Source organism: Macrotis lagotis, chromosome 5 (assembly GCF_037893015.1).
Source record: "Macrotis lagotis isolate mMagLag1 chromosome 5, bilby.v1.9.chrom.fasta, whole genome shotgun sequence".
Lineage (NCBI taxonomy): Eukaryota > Metazoa > Chordata > Mammalia > Peramelemorphia > Peramelidae > Macrotis > Macrotis lagotis.
In genome coordinates this window covers 195526485-195540298 of record NC_133662.1, presented here as the reverse complement: position 1 = coordinate 195540298, position 13814 = coordinate 195526485, and positions in this window count along the sequence as shown.

Below are 13814 nucleotides of genomic sequence, written 5' to 3'. Positions count from 1 at the left end.
GAAAGTTTACAATTTTCTGCAATGAAAACTTGATCATCAATTCACTTAAGGGAGTCACAAAGTAAAAAGATTTCTGAAGATGGACCAAAAAGGCTCCATCTGAAAGCATAGAAGTAAGTTCTACTTTCAGAACTTTAGCATGTACTCTTATGTTCCCCAATAAAGGAGAAGCTATAGTGGTATTCAAATGAAGCTATGTCAGTAGCCTCGATAAACATTAAGGGGATTCCCAAAGACTTGTTAGAAGAAACTGGACATTATGATGTTGTCCACCACCCCTTCCTCATTGGGATGGAGAGAATTGGGTCAGTCTCCTAGAATAATAGCAAATAACTAACATTACCATAATTCTTCAAGGTTTGAAAATATTAACATTTTCAAATATATATATATATATATATATATATATATATATATGTGTGTGTGTGTGTGTGTGTGTGTGTGTGTACATATACATATGTATATGTATATATAACCTTGTAAGAGAGAGAGATGGAGAGAAATTAGATAAATGACCCTTAAGTATTTGTTTATGACAAACCCAGTGTCTCCCTGGTTCAAAAGTACAGTTCTCTGTCTACTATGGATAATAGTACGGCATAGCTAAGAAGCACAATACTTTAATAGGCCAGCATTCAAATCACTCTCTGGGTCATAGCAACTATCAAAAGCCAGCTATAAAATTAAAGAGATGACTGAATTCTAGATCTGAATTAACAAATGGAGAGTTCACCATGATAAAGAACAGATCCTTCAAGTTTTGAAGTATTAATTTCAGTTTATGGAATTCAGTCCTTCACAGAGGTCCTTTTCTTCCCTTTTCTTGTTCTTATTTATTATTTACTCATTCAATTGTTTCTGACTCTGCATGATCCCTTAAAAGGGGAGGACCTTAAAAAAAGCAACACTTTCCATGGAAGGTATTTTGGTGTGGTTTGCCACTTCCTTCTCCAGATTAAGACAAAGAGAGGCTAAGTACCTGGCCCAGGATCACACAGTAAGTTTCTGAGACAGGATTTCAAGTCTTCACTGAATTCACACTGAGCCAGCTGCTCCTATTCTACCCCCATCAAAAATGTGGCTATGAAGAAAATAGAGTCTAGACCTTTGGAGGCTTTGGGATACCTAGTCATAGTTCCTGAAAATAGTATGAGATGCATTAGCCCTTTCAGCATCATTTCATGTGTCCCTTTTATCAGGATAGTTTTTAAATGACTCATTTAAAGTAAGTCTTTGCTCCAACTACATCTTTGTCTATTTGAAAGGCTGAAAAGCTAATTTAAGGTTTTCTGGTCAATTACAAATACCTTTTCCTTGGAATCTTTTGCTTCTATATTCAAATATGCATTAAAACAAATTGTTCCTCATCTGCACTTGCTGTCTTTCTGTCAGTTACTTGCATAAATCCTCTACAGATCATTGGATCATAGATTTAGAGCTGATAATGATATTGGAGGTCATCAAGCCCAAACCCTTTGTTTTACTGCTAAGGAACCTAAGGCACTTGGAATCTCAGTTATTTGATGAAAGTATGAGGCAAAGATGGAATTTAAACCCAGGTCTTATAACTCCAATTATATATGTGAGATAATAGTAATAGCTTACATTTATCTAGCACTTTTATGTTTGCAAAGCATTTTATAAAGATTACCCATTTGATCTCTGCAACAACCCTGAAAGGGTTGAAGTATTTTATACTGATTTATGGATGAGGAAATGGAGACAGAGTGTAAGTGAATTATCTAGCTTCACACAGCTGGGAAATCTGCTGAGGGCAGATTTGAACTCGAGTCTTTCTGAGTTCAGAGGCCAGTATTCTAGTCATTGTTTCACCTAAGCTGACTACTTGACTGGAAATTCTGTGAGTGAGAATAAATTCTTATTTATTATGCTTCCGAATCTCTTGCCCTGCAGTACATGATGCTTAATATATGTTTGTAGGATTGGATTCAATTGAATTTTTTTCACTTGAATAGATTTGGAGTACCCACCTGCTAGAAAGTATATACTTGCTTTAGAAGGTCTTATTCTTTCTCAACTTAACAATCCCCCTTGACTACGTCTACCATCACTGGCTTCCTACTTAAGAGACCACAAACAATATTTTATCTTTTCTCACTAGATACCAAGTTACCTCTGGGTTTAAAGAAAAGGAGAGGTTACTAAGACAATGCAAGAACTGGAGGATTTTTTTTTTCCAAAGGGGCTTGAATAATACATTTAAAACAATTGCCTATGCAGTTGTCAACACATATTGGCAGCTGAAAATGCTAAAGAGAATATGTAAATGTTTAGGTCCTGGAGCACCATGTGGTAGTCAGAGGCTTTCAGGGAATACACTTTCAAGAGCCTTCTGCTGCTCCCCATAAAGAACAAGTAAGAGTTGAACTTTATCAACTTAAAAAGAGAAAATTTACAAGGGGTTGTGAGAGTCGACTCTGTGTCTCCGAGGGGACAATATAATTGAATGATGATAATTATTCACACTCAAAACATGGCAGAGAAGCAAAGGTAGGAACTAGATAATCAGAGAAACAGTTATTTTATTAGCAGAACAAATATCCCAATGTGTGTAGAGTCATGAAGTTATCTACAAAGGGAATTGATCAAGGCAGTAACACTAAAGTTTGTTTAAGAGTGCAGGAAACAAATAGTAATGAAATGTCAGGTTATTGGTGGCCTTTTTAGAGAGTGTTGAACTTGTCAGCTTTTGTAAACTCTACTGTTGGCAAAATGACTATAAATGAGAGTTTGGTAAATAATTATAAAAATAATTTAGGCCCTATTCTTAGTTCACAATGTTTTCTCTTGCAAGTTGCTTAATATATTACAGATATAAATTTGCAAATAAAGAGGAAAAAAGGGAATAGATTTTGCACAAAATACACCTCACTAGAATCATTCCTTCTCTCTCTCTCTCTCTCTCTCTCTCTCTCTCTCTCTCTCTCTCTCTCTCTCTCTCTTTCTTCCTTCCTTCCTTTCTTTCTTTTTTCTCTTTCTTTCTTTCTTTCTTTCTTTCTTTCTTTTTCTTTCTCCTTATTAAGAACATTAAAAATAATCACAAGGAAATAGGAGATTCAGTTAAGAAGCTCCTCATGGAAAAGTCCCCTAAAATTCATTTACTTCCTGAGGATACATGGGGAGGAACTATATCTATTTTTGGTATGATGAGATACTTCTTTTCAGCGGGGGGCTCAGAAATGAAATTTACCCTTCACATATATATACTGTGACTCAAAAATTAAATGGAAAAAATATAAAAAAACGCTATGAAGCTATGACTAATTTGTTCCAAGGAAGATGGGTAGATGTTGATATACACATATTTTTATACAAACACACACACACACACACACACACACACACACACACACATATATATATATAAAGATATATTGCACTACATATGTATATCTATTTTATTTTGGTATGTGTATATGGGTGTATATATATATATATATATATATATATATATATATATATATAATTTCTCTCTTCTTTGTAAGGGTTAGGGAATACTCTATATTATATTTTACTTAGTTAAAGTGTTAGTTTTATAAAACTAATTGTAATTTCCCCCATGCTATTCTTTGATATAAAGGCTGGATCTAAGCAAGAGAGATGGGGAAAAATGAAGAAATTGCAAAAATCCAAAATCATCCATAATTTTTAAAAATTTTATGGTTGATTTTGTTTTTAAATCATATGCCATTCCTTATACATATACATATTATATATATATATATATATATATATATATATATATATATATATAATTTCTCTCTTTGTCAGGGTTAGGGAATACTCTTTGTTATATTTTACTTAGTTAAGATGTTAGTTTTACAAAATTAATTGTATTTTCCACCATGCTATACTTTGATATAAATGACACATTGGAAAATGAAGATATGCAAAATCCAGAATCATCCATAATTTTAAATTTAAATTTTAAATTTAATTCTGGCTGATTTTGTTTTTAAATCATATGCCATTCCCTATGCATGTATATTGTATAGATACATATATACATATACATATACATACATACTATATATATGATATATATTGTATATATGTATATATATGTGTGTATATATATATATATATATATATAGAGAGAGAGAGAGAGAGAGAGAGAGAGCTTCCCTCTTCTGCTCACTCCTTGAACCAGTCAACACAGTAGCAGGACCTGAAATTATACATATTATTCTAAGCCCATAATCCCCAACTTTTCTATTGAATGGAGTGAAATACATTTTATTATCTATGTTCTGGAACCAAGATTAGTCATTCTAGTTTATCACAATTTGACTGTCTTTCAATATTATTTTCATTTGTATTATTATAGTAGTCTATTATTTTCCTGGTTTTGTTTGCTTTTCTCCTCATCTATTCTCACAAGTCTTCCCATACTTCTCCATTTTACCCTATTATTCATTTCTTATGACACAGTAACAGTACTTTGCATTCATATTCAAAATTTTTTTAGCTATTGTCCATTACATGAAAGCCTATTCTGTTTGTAGGGCTTTGCTCACTTAAAAACTGCTACAATCAATATTTTGATATTCTTTTTCTCATGGTCTGACTTAATGAAGCCATTCTGATTTTTCATAAGCAATACTTTATTTTCTGTTTCTTTACTGATAATACTTAAATGGATTTGAGATTTCATTATTTTGGAACTTCTTTCCCCTCTTGCAATTTGCAACTTATCTATATGCATGCATCCTATGCAACTTGCCATCCCATAAATCCACCACAGCAATAAGCTCAATGTATGGGAAACCTTTTTGATTTTTTCCAGATATCATGAGAGTACCAATGGAAAATTCCCTCACCATACAACCAAGACCATTTAAAATTTTTATCACACAATTTTTGATAACATTTTTATTTCTGTTACTTTCAATGACCTCAATACAAAGCTTAAAAAAGGTGAGCATGGAGAAATCAAATAACTGATCATCACAAATTGCAAATATACAATTGATATGGCATTGCCAGATATAACATTAATAATACATTCTAGACTCTGACCAGGAATTGAAGTCAATTTTGGTTACTGTGAGTTTTCAGATTCCTCTCCTTTGAAAATCAGAACAGTATATTTGACTTTCATATTTTTTTCTTTTCCTTTTCACATTAGATTGTTAGTTTATTTAGGGCACAGATTATTTTTGCTTTTCTTTGTACCTCCATCACTTAGCATAGAACCTGATACCTAGAAGGTTCTTAACCAATGATTGCTGATTTGACCTCTCTTCAGGATCCTTCTCTAATTTTCCATTTCTTTAAACTACCTTGGAATATGATGTCCATTTGGACCTGCAGCCAAGGGGAATTAACCTACTATCTTCCTACTATACTTCCTTCATTAGCAATCTTTTCAGCAATTTTTGTTCTGTTCTTTACAATCCAAACACAATTCAACTCGTTGAAAATTATCAGAAGCAAAATTAGAGCAACATACCAAATAAAATAGTGTCTTTCATGTTACTGTTGTTTGCCATGCATTCTCAAAGAGGATAAATAACATCAGGCAAACAATACCTTAACTTGCAAGTGAAGTGGATTTAAGTGATGTAGGGCTATACAAAGTTGCCCACTTCACTCTCTTTTTCCAGAGTCATCTGAATACAGTGGTTAAAATATAGAATAGGAAAAGTGGAAATGGCCCTGAATGAGTGGGAGACTTTGGTCTTTTTAAATTAAGGTCATTTAAATTAAGGTCTCAGTTTGGCTGAGGCAATGCCCATTCAGTGTTTAAAATTAGGGAAGAAGTGAGGTTAAAAAAAAGGATGGCCTCTTTTTACATAGTGAGAAAAAACCTGAGATGGGAAGACCCTCAGGGTCTCTGGTCAAAACAGAAACAATTGCTATTTTTACATTCATTCTGAGTCATCAAAATCCAATATAAATATAAAACTTCCATATGCAAATACTCCTAAAGTCATATGGTTCTTCATTCTGCGTTTTCTGACTTAGGTTTATTCATCTATTGTATAACCAAGGTTTACTCTCAACTAATTGGAGGACTTTCTGATTTAGGAAGGGCCTTTTTTTTCTGGTGACATCCATAATTAATGTCATACTTCCACTTTCTCTGTTGAACAAGGGAAAGGAATAAAAGAAAAAAACCCTTAGTCATTTTTCCCATTACCCAGAACAGCAAATCAGTCCAAAACCTAATTTACCCCCCTCTATCATAAAAGTTAAAAAAAAAAACATTCTTCATTACAGAACTCCAAATATTTTTGTGATGAAAAATCACTCTCATCCTCCCCTAAAACTCTGAGAGAACTGAAGACCTGAAGGTTGAGGGTAAGGAAATGTCAATATATTGGCATTGATTGTCAGGGGAAGGATGTAAGTGATCACTTCTTAAATCTGGGCAGATTTACAGCTCCCACATATTACCACCCTTGAATCTGGGCAAGAAATATTTTTGAGCCACAGGAAAGAGAATTTTGTCAGAGGTGTCCAGTCTAACAATACACAAATTTACTTCATGTTGTTCAGAGAAGTCTTTCTGGAAAATGTAAGGGTAGATTTTAAAATGACAACAGAGAGGAAATATACACTAGGTCTTATACTCACTTTTTTAATAATAAAGACAGCCACTGTCCTCAATGAGTTTATCATCTAATGGGGGGAAGTAACACACAAAAATAGTCAAAAATGGTTTTTTTTTGTGATATTAGTCCACCAAGAGTATCTGATATGGGGGTATCTTTTTCCATCAAATTACAACCAGAAGGAGCATCAGCAGATGCTACTGTATCCAAGACAGACAAATTACTTGGTCAAGGTCAGAGAGATAGTAAGTAGAAGAACCAAAATTGAAATCCAAAACTGCACCATTATAGGAAAAAAGCTAAGGGGCAGAAAGTGAAAGCAGGAGAAACAAAGGAAAAATGCAATGTGGGTCAGAATTCTAAATAAAGTTCTATGGAAAATGTGTTTCTTATCATTTCTTTTCTATCTGATGTTGGTTTCCCCCTTGAATGATGTTGATTGAATGGCTTCAGTTCAGCACTGCTTAAAGGGAGAAGGCAGCTAACTTTGATTCACCTGCCTGATCATGCAACGTCTGGCTTCTTTTTTATAATATTATTTACTCACCTAAAAGTCTGCTTTTACTCTTCATTTCCTATAGAATAAAGGTTAAACTTTCTATCCTGAAATTCAGGGCTTTTTACAATATAATCTGAATATATCTTTCCATTCTCATCTCCTATGGATTTCCAACATAGGATCATAGATTTAAATCTTGGAAGGTACATCAGACATCAAGTCTAATCCCTCATTTTACAAATGAGAAAACAGAGTTTAAGAGAAGTTGAGCATGTTGCATGAATATCATAAACAGAATTTAACCCCTGGTCTTCTATACTCCAAGTCCACTCTATATTGTTTGACTTTCCCTTTTGAACATATGGAGAGTTTAAGGGGGAGAGTAGGCAAGAGTTATTTGAAACAATTAAGGGAGACTCACAATACTCCTTGACGAGCTACCCTTCTATAACTGACTTTTCCAGCTTGTAGATTTTGATATTTTAGAACATATAATTTTAACCTTAGATAAGGTTTGTTTGTCATGCAAACCTAAATATGCCTTGTGATAAACCCTGCTCATGATGCAACTATTTTCTGAGATACACTCCCTTTCCTCCCTCAGTAGCAGTCAACTTTCTATCTATCCTTTAATGCCTAACTTTTAACTATACTTCTTCTATGATGCTTTCCTGATTGCTCCCTCCAAATTCTGAGCTTATCTTACTACACACTTACCATCCTCATCCCATGTCCCCTTCTGTCATTCATCTGTTTAATTTGAAAAAGTCTTCTTTCCCCCTTTATCTATATAAATAATACTAAAGAGTCCCTTCAATTCTACTTTTTCTCTAAAGTCTTTTTTGAATACCCCAACCCCTCTGACTGACTCTCTTTCTCTTTCTCTCTCTCTCTCTCTCTCTCTCTCTCTCTCTCTCTCTCTCTCTCTCTCTCTCTCTCTCTCTCTCCTTCCCTTTCTCTTCCACTCTCTTTTTCTCTCTCCTGGTCTCCTTCCCTCCTTCCATCTCTTCCTCTCCACCAACTTTCCCCCTCTCTTTTTGTTACTTTTACAGCATTTTCTTTTTCAAGATAGCAATTGTTCTACTAGGTTTTTTCTCTTTCCATTTCCAACCCTACTCTATATCATGTTCAGAAGTGTGGTGGTGGAGGGGAGGGTAAAACAAGGAGGGAGGCATCATAGAATAGATAATCTCATGCTCCTCAAATCCTTTGTTATCATCATTTTTTGTCAATACCATTTTGACTACCAAGGTCTTTGATGACAGAAGGAATTGACATTAAACACACAAACACATACATACACATACATACGTATATACATATACACACACACAAAGGAGAAAACAACAGAAACGCAAACAGAAGGGTGAAGAATAGAGTAAATATTGAAAATGTGCAAGAATTTGAATATTTCCATGAGCCACTGCATCTGCTTTTGCTGTGGGCTGGGGCTGACAGGCACAGTTCCCCAGAAAGATGGACAGATCCCAGGCTTTGCCAAAGCTACATCTGTTTTCACCAGACCTAAATCCCTAAAGGAAGTAACAGAAATTGCAACACTACTATGGATTTTTCAAATGTACAAGAATAATAATGATACCAACTCAATTTTATGTAATGCTTTAAGACTTACAAAACAAGTCCTGTCTTTACAACAGTACTGGGATGAAGCAATGTAGTGTCATCTTAATTTTGCTGAAGAGGAAAAAATGAAGCTCACAAAGGTGTTTCGTATTGCCTGGGGTCAAGTAGTCAATAAGTATCAGAGGTAAAATTGGTAAAATTGGAATCCAGTCATTTTGATCCCAAGTTCAACTTTTTTTTACATTTGCACTTTCTTCTTGGCTTCAAGAAATGGTATGGTCTTATGTCAGGGGTAGGGTGATTAACCAAACGAAAACCACTGTCTCCAAAATAGATCAAAAATGCTTTTCTGTCCAGTGAGAATGTGATATTCATTTAAAAATAAATGTCCCTTGAAAATGAACCTTTTGTCATTATTTCAATATTTCCTGGGTCTGTGAATGAGTAGTCCTTTCAGTGAAAAAAATGTCAACCCATTTACAATACAGTACAGTCTTTGGGAATTTCTTTGGTCGAAAAATCCACCCTCCTAGTATCTACCCTAATGATGAATTAAAGACAGAGAAAAAAAATTAATATTTGTCTGTCTATGTGAATCCTGATCTATGGTCCAAATTATATGTTCTAAAATATCAAAAACTACAAGCTGGAAAAGTCTGATATAGAAGGGTTAGCTCATCAAGGAGTATTGTGAGTCTTATTCTATTAACACCAGCTTCAAAAGCCTCTCATCCTCCAACCTGTAATTAAAACTCCCTTAATTGTTTCAAATAACTCTCACCTACTCTCCCCCTTAAAAAAGTAAATAATCCCTGTCTCTGTTTCATCCTGTTTTTAATTTGCCCTTGAGACATTACAGTCTTCTAACATGTTGAACTGACATCAATATATAAACCCTTTTCTTCATTTTTTCTAATAGGAAGCAAAGATGTCTGCTCCTTTGTTTCATACTGAATTCACTGTTAACTCAAATCTGCATTTATTACTCTTTGTACTGGTCCCTTAGCAACAGTGTCCCTGAGGTCCTGCTTGAAGAGGTTATTACTTTATATTTATATAAAATGTATAAAAACCCCTAGGAATATTATAGGCTAATCATTATTTACTCTTGAGTATTTATAGAAACTTACACAGACACGCCCCAATAGCTCAACTACACAAATATACACATATTATTTATTTAGCATATTCTTTTATATTCCAAAGGAAAATTTATGTGCTTGATTAAAAAAATTTGAATATTTTGGGGGACTTTATATACTCTGCTATACTAAAGAGGATTATGAAAATTATATGCATGTTTATACACAGACTAAAGAAAGAAAGCAAAAAAAAAAAACAGGTAGACCTACCCTTTTATTTTACAGATGAAGAAACTGAAGTCAAAGAGATGAAATCACTTGTCAAAAGTCATCCACATTATTAATGGCAGAGCTGGGATAGAAGCCCAGGTCTACACACGCCCAATCCAGATCTCTATTCATTTTTCCTCTACTTTATCTTTTCATTTCACAGTAGAATTTAGAGCATGTTCCTTACATTAAGAAAAAGAGAATATCAAGTTAGAGATCATCTTTGACAATCTAATAGATTCAAAGAACTCAAGGCTATTTTGACTCAAAATTGTATTGATGATCAATCGATAAGCTTTTATTGAATATTTATTTTGAATCAAACACTGTGTGAAGCGCTAGGGATTCTAAATCAAAGCAAAAACAATTCCTGATCTGAAGGAGTGTATATTCTAATGGGGGAGGCAACATATACACATTCAGAATTGTAGCTATCTACACATATAAGTATGCAAAGATCTATTGCATACATATAAACACATACATATAGAGTGCATAAAATATGATTTTAGAAGAGAAGCTCGATGCAACGGGGAGGACTAGGAAAGATATGCTGCAAAAGTTAACATTTGTGCTGAGTTTTGAAAAAAGCCAGAAACTCTGAAAGATGCTAAGAGAAGAGAAAATTTCAAGCATAAGGAACAACTATTCCAAAAGATATAGAGATAGGACATGGAATATTATGTGTGAGGAAAGGAAAGTTAGCCAGTCTGTTCATGGAGCAGAGTAAATAATTAGAAAGAAGACTAGGGAGAGAAGGCACGTGCTATGTAGAACATTAAATGCCAGGCATGATATAGGGTTTGGAGTTTGTTGAGAAAGAAAACAATATTGTCAGACTTTTACTTTAAGAAAATCATTTTAGCAGCTATGCAGAGGATGGAGTAAGAAGTGACTTGAGAAAGGAGCTGAACTGGGCAGGTGGGGTGATGTTGTGAGAAAGGAAAGAAAGAGGCATATATAAAGGATTTTATGAAGAAGAACAAAAAGAGAAAAAGTAAATTGTAAATGATTAGATAAAAGAGGTGACAGAGTGGGGAGTAAAGTTTGATGCCAGTATTTCAAACCTGGCTGACTGAAAAGAAGGCATTTTACTCAGCAGGAAAAAGGAACTTTGGGGAAAGGGTGGGTTTTAGGGGGGATAGGATTATAAATAGTTTACAGGGAACTGGATATTCAGTGCTAATGCTCAATAGAGAGATTAGAGTAAAATGAATAGAAATGACAACCCATTGTATGTTGGGAGCTCATTGCGAGTTTCTTACAAAAAATTAAGATTTTTTGAAAAAATGAGAAACACCAATATCTTCTGCCAAACATTCTTCAGTGAACACTAGTGTGGACAAAACATGATCGTTCACTGGATGAACTAAAGCTATAAATATTTCTTTTATGTTCCTATTCTGTACCATAATAGAATTGAAAAATTCATAATGATAATAATAATAATAATAATATACAAGGACTACATACTGTTTTTTTTGTAAATACTACCTGCCTCTTAGTCTTATAACTATGTATTGCATGCCATATATAGGATAATTCCATCCTTAAATCCATATTAAATTCATTAAGAATTGAAATTAAAGATTTTTAAAATCTGGAGAGGAAAAAGTTTAAGAACTTAAGGTAAATAAAAATCTGAAGTAATGAAAACTCTAGATATTATACTTAATAATAAAATAGGTGAAAAACAATTCTGATGTTCCAAATTATTTTGAAGAGGTGGGCTTACTTAGAATGGAATTTCAAAACTAACTTTTTGAGTTAATGAACTAGCAAATCATGAGTATGAGCTAGCAAACTCTATCAAAACAGAGTAATTTTCAAGAGGTGTCATTTTTCTAGAACCATCATGGACAAATACATCTTCCCACAATACTGTTAGAAAAGATAAGTATTTCAAGCATATGTGATTGACGTTAATATTGTAAAAATTATGGTAGGAAAATGGAAGAGTTATTGAAAAATATACCTAGAGAAAGAGAAGAGTCACCAGTATGACATATATGTCTTGAGAAAGCAATTAAAAAACTATAGAAAGAAGGTAGAAGATTATAACAATAGCTAACTAGGTGATATGAGTGTTATAAATTGTGAATGCAATTTCATTCAATTAAAGGTAATCAAAAAGAGACACTAAGTAGAGCCCAGAAAACAAAAGAATATAAGAAATACTAAAGTCCTTTTATTATCATTTTAGAGGAGAAGTTAAAATATTAAGTTGGTACAAGACATCAAAGCAATATAAAGAAAAATAAACAATTCATCATTACTCAAAATTATTATTTGACAGTCAAAGGAAGTGGAGAACAGAGAAGATCAAAGGAGTTAAGTAAATGTAGAAAATTTCTGCTTATTTGTATATCACAAAATTCCAATGCAATCAAAATACATTTTTGATCAAATATAAGGTAGAAAACTAATACATCATTAATGTAATTAGTGACAGACCAGTTACACTAGAGGAGATGACTGAAATGCTCATTTTTTCTAGAATAGGGGAAAACCAATGGGCTAGACAGAATAAATTATTTATTGGTACATAAATTACTAACAAATAATTTTACTAACTTTTTCTCAGATTTAAGCCAGAACTCACATTGAGAAAGCATCACATAAGTCCTGTGATTCCTCTAATATAGGTCAATTATGACTTTACATAAATTATTTATAGCCTGTATGACTGAAAGGATATACAATTTCAGAAGAAAACAAAAAATACAGAGAAGTCAAGAGTAGCCTAAAAATCCCAAGAGCGTAAAGAAAAAAAATCTCTTTCAACTTCCTTATTATTAAGCAAATCACTTGAAAGTACTGTAACTTTTTCCTTAATTGATATTTACAAAGTCTTAACTCAGTTCTGCACTCATGGCTTATGGATAAACTGCAAATGTATAAATATATCTAAATATAGAGGAAATGCTAAAGCATTTTATGTATACATAGAGAACTGTTCACTAAGATGTGTCACTCACTCAATATTGTCTAGAGCAAGTGATGTAACAAGTGACATTTTTCCAGGGGAAAGGCTAACTAGTCATTAAAGAATACAGTGTCTAGCACATAGCAAGGGATTAATAACATTTGCTGAATGAACAATTATTAATTTTTCCATTGAATTTTAGAGACTGGTCAATTTTGTTATTTTCTCCCAGAATGCATCCCTAGAAGTCATTACTTCTCTAAAAAATATTGTAGGATTATTCTCAAATTTAAGTGAGGCTATCCTTGGAGATGAGACATTTTTCTTTGCTTTTCATTATATCTTATTTCAACCTTGTAATTAACTTTTCATCATTAATGGGGTTCCTTGGTATATGAATTTTCTCTTTTTTTTTTAATTGCTTAGATTTTCTTTTCTGAACTAGAATTTCTGGACATTGTTTACAATATTTCTTGAGGAGTTAAATCTAGGGATCCTCTATGTTGACATAATATGGATTCTAGTGATATGTACTTTGACCTTCTCAGACATCTCAGTTCCCACCTGGTAGCATTGATTTTGAACTTGTTTGCCTTCCTTGACTACACTTCGTTTGGTACATCTTTGACATCTCCACCATACCTCAGGAAACTCATCATTAGGAAATCTCATCATCACCTTTATTAATCACAGTTTATCGATATCCTCTAACCTTCTGATTGTGAGTAGTCAAACTTCTCCGTTTAAGAAAAAAAGGACAGGACAGATAAATATTCATGTCTGACTTGGCTGTCCTCATCTTTTTTACTTCTTTGACATCACCAAGTTAGGAACCTGTGTCTTTGTTTTTTAGTTTTCTTCTGTGTATCAACTCT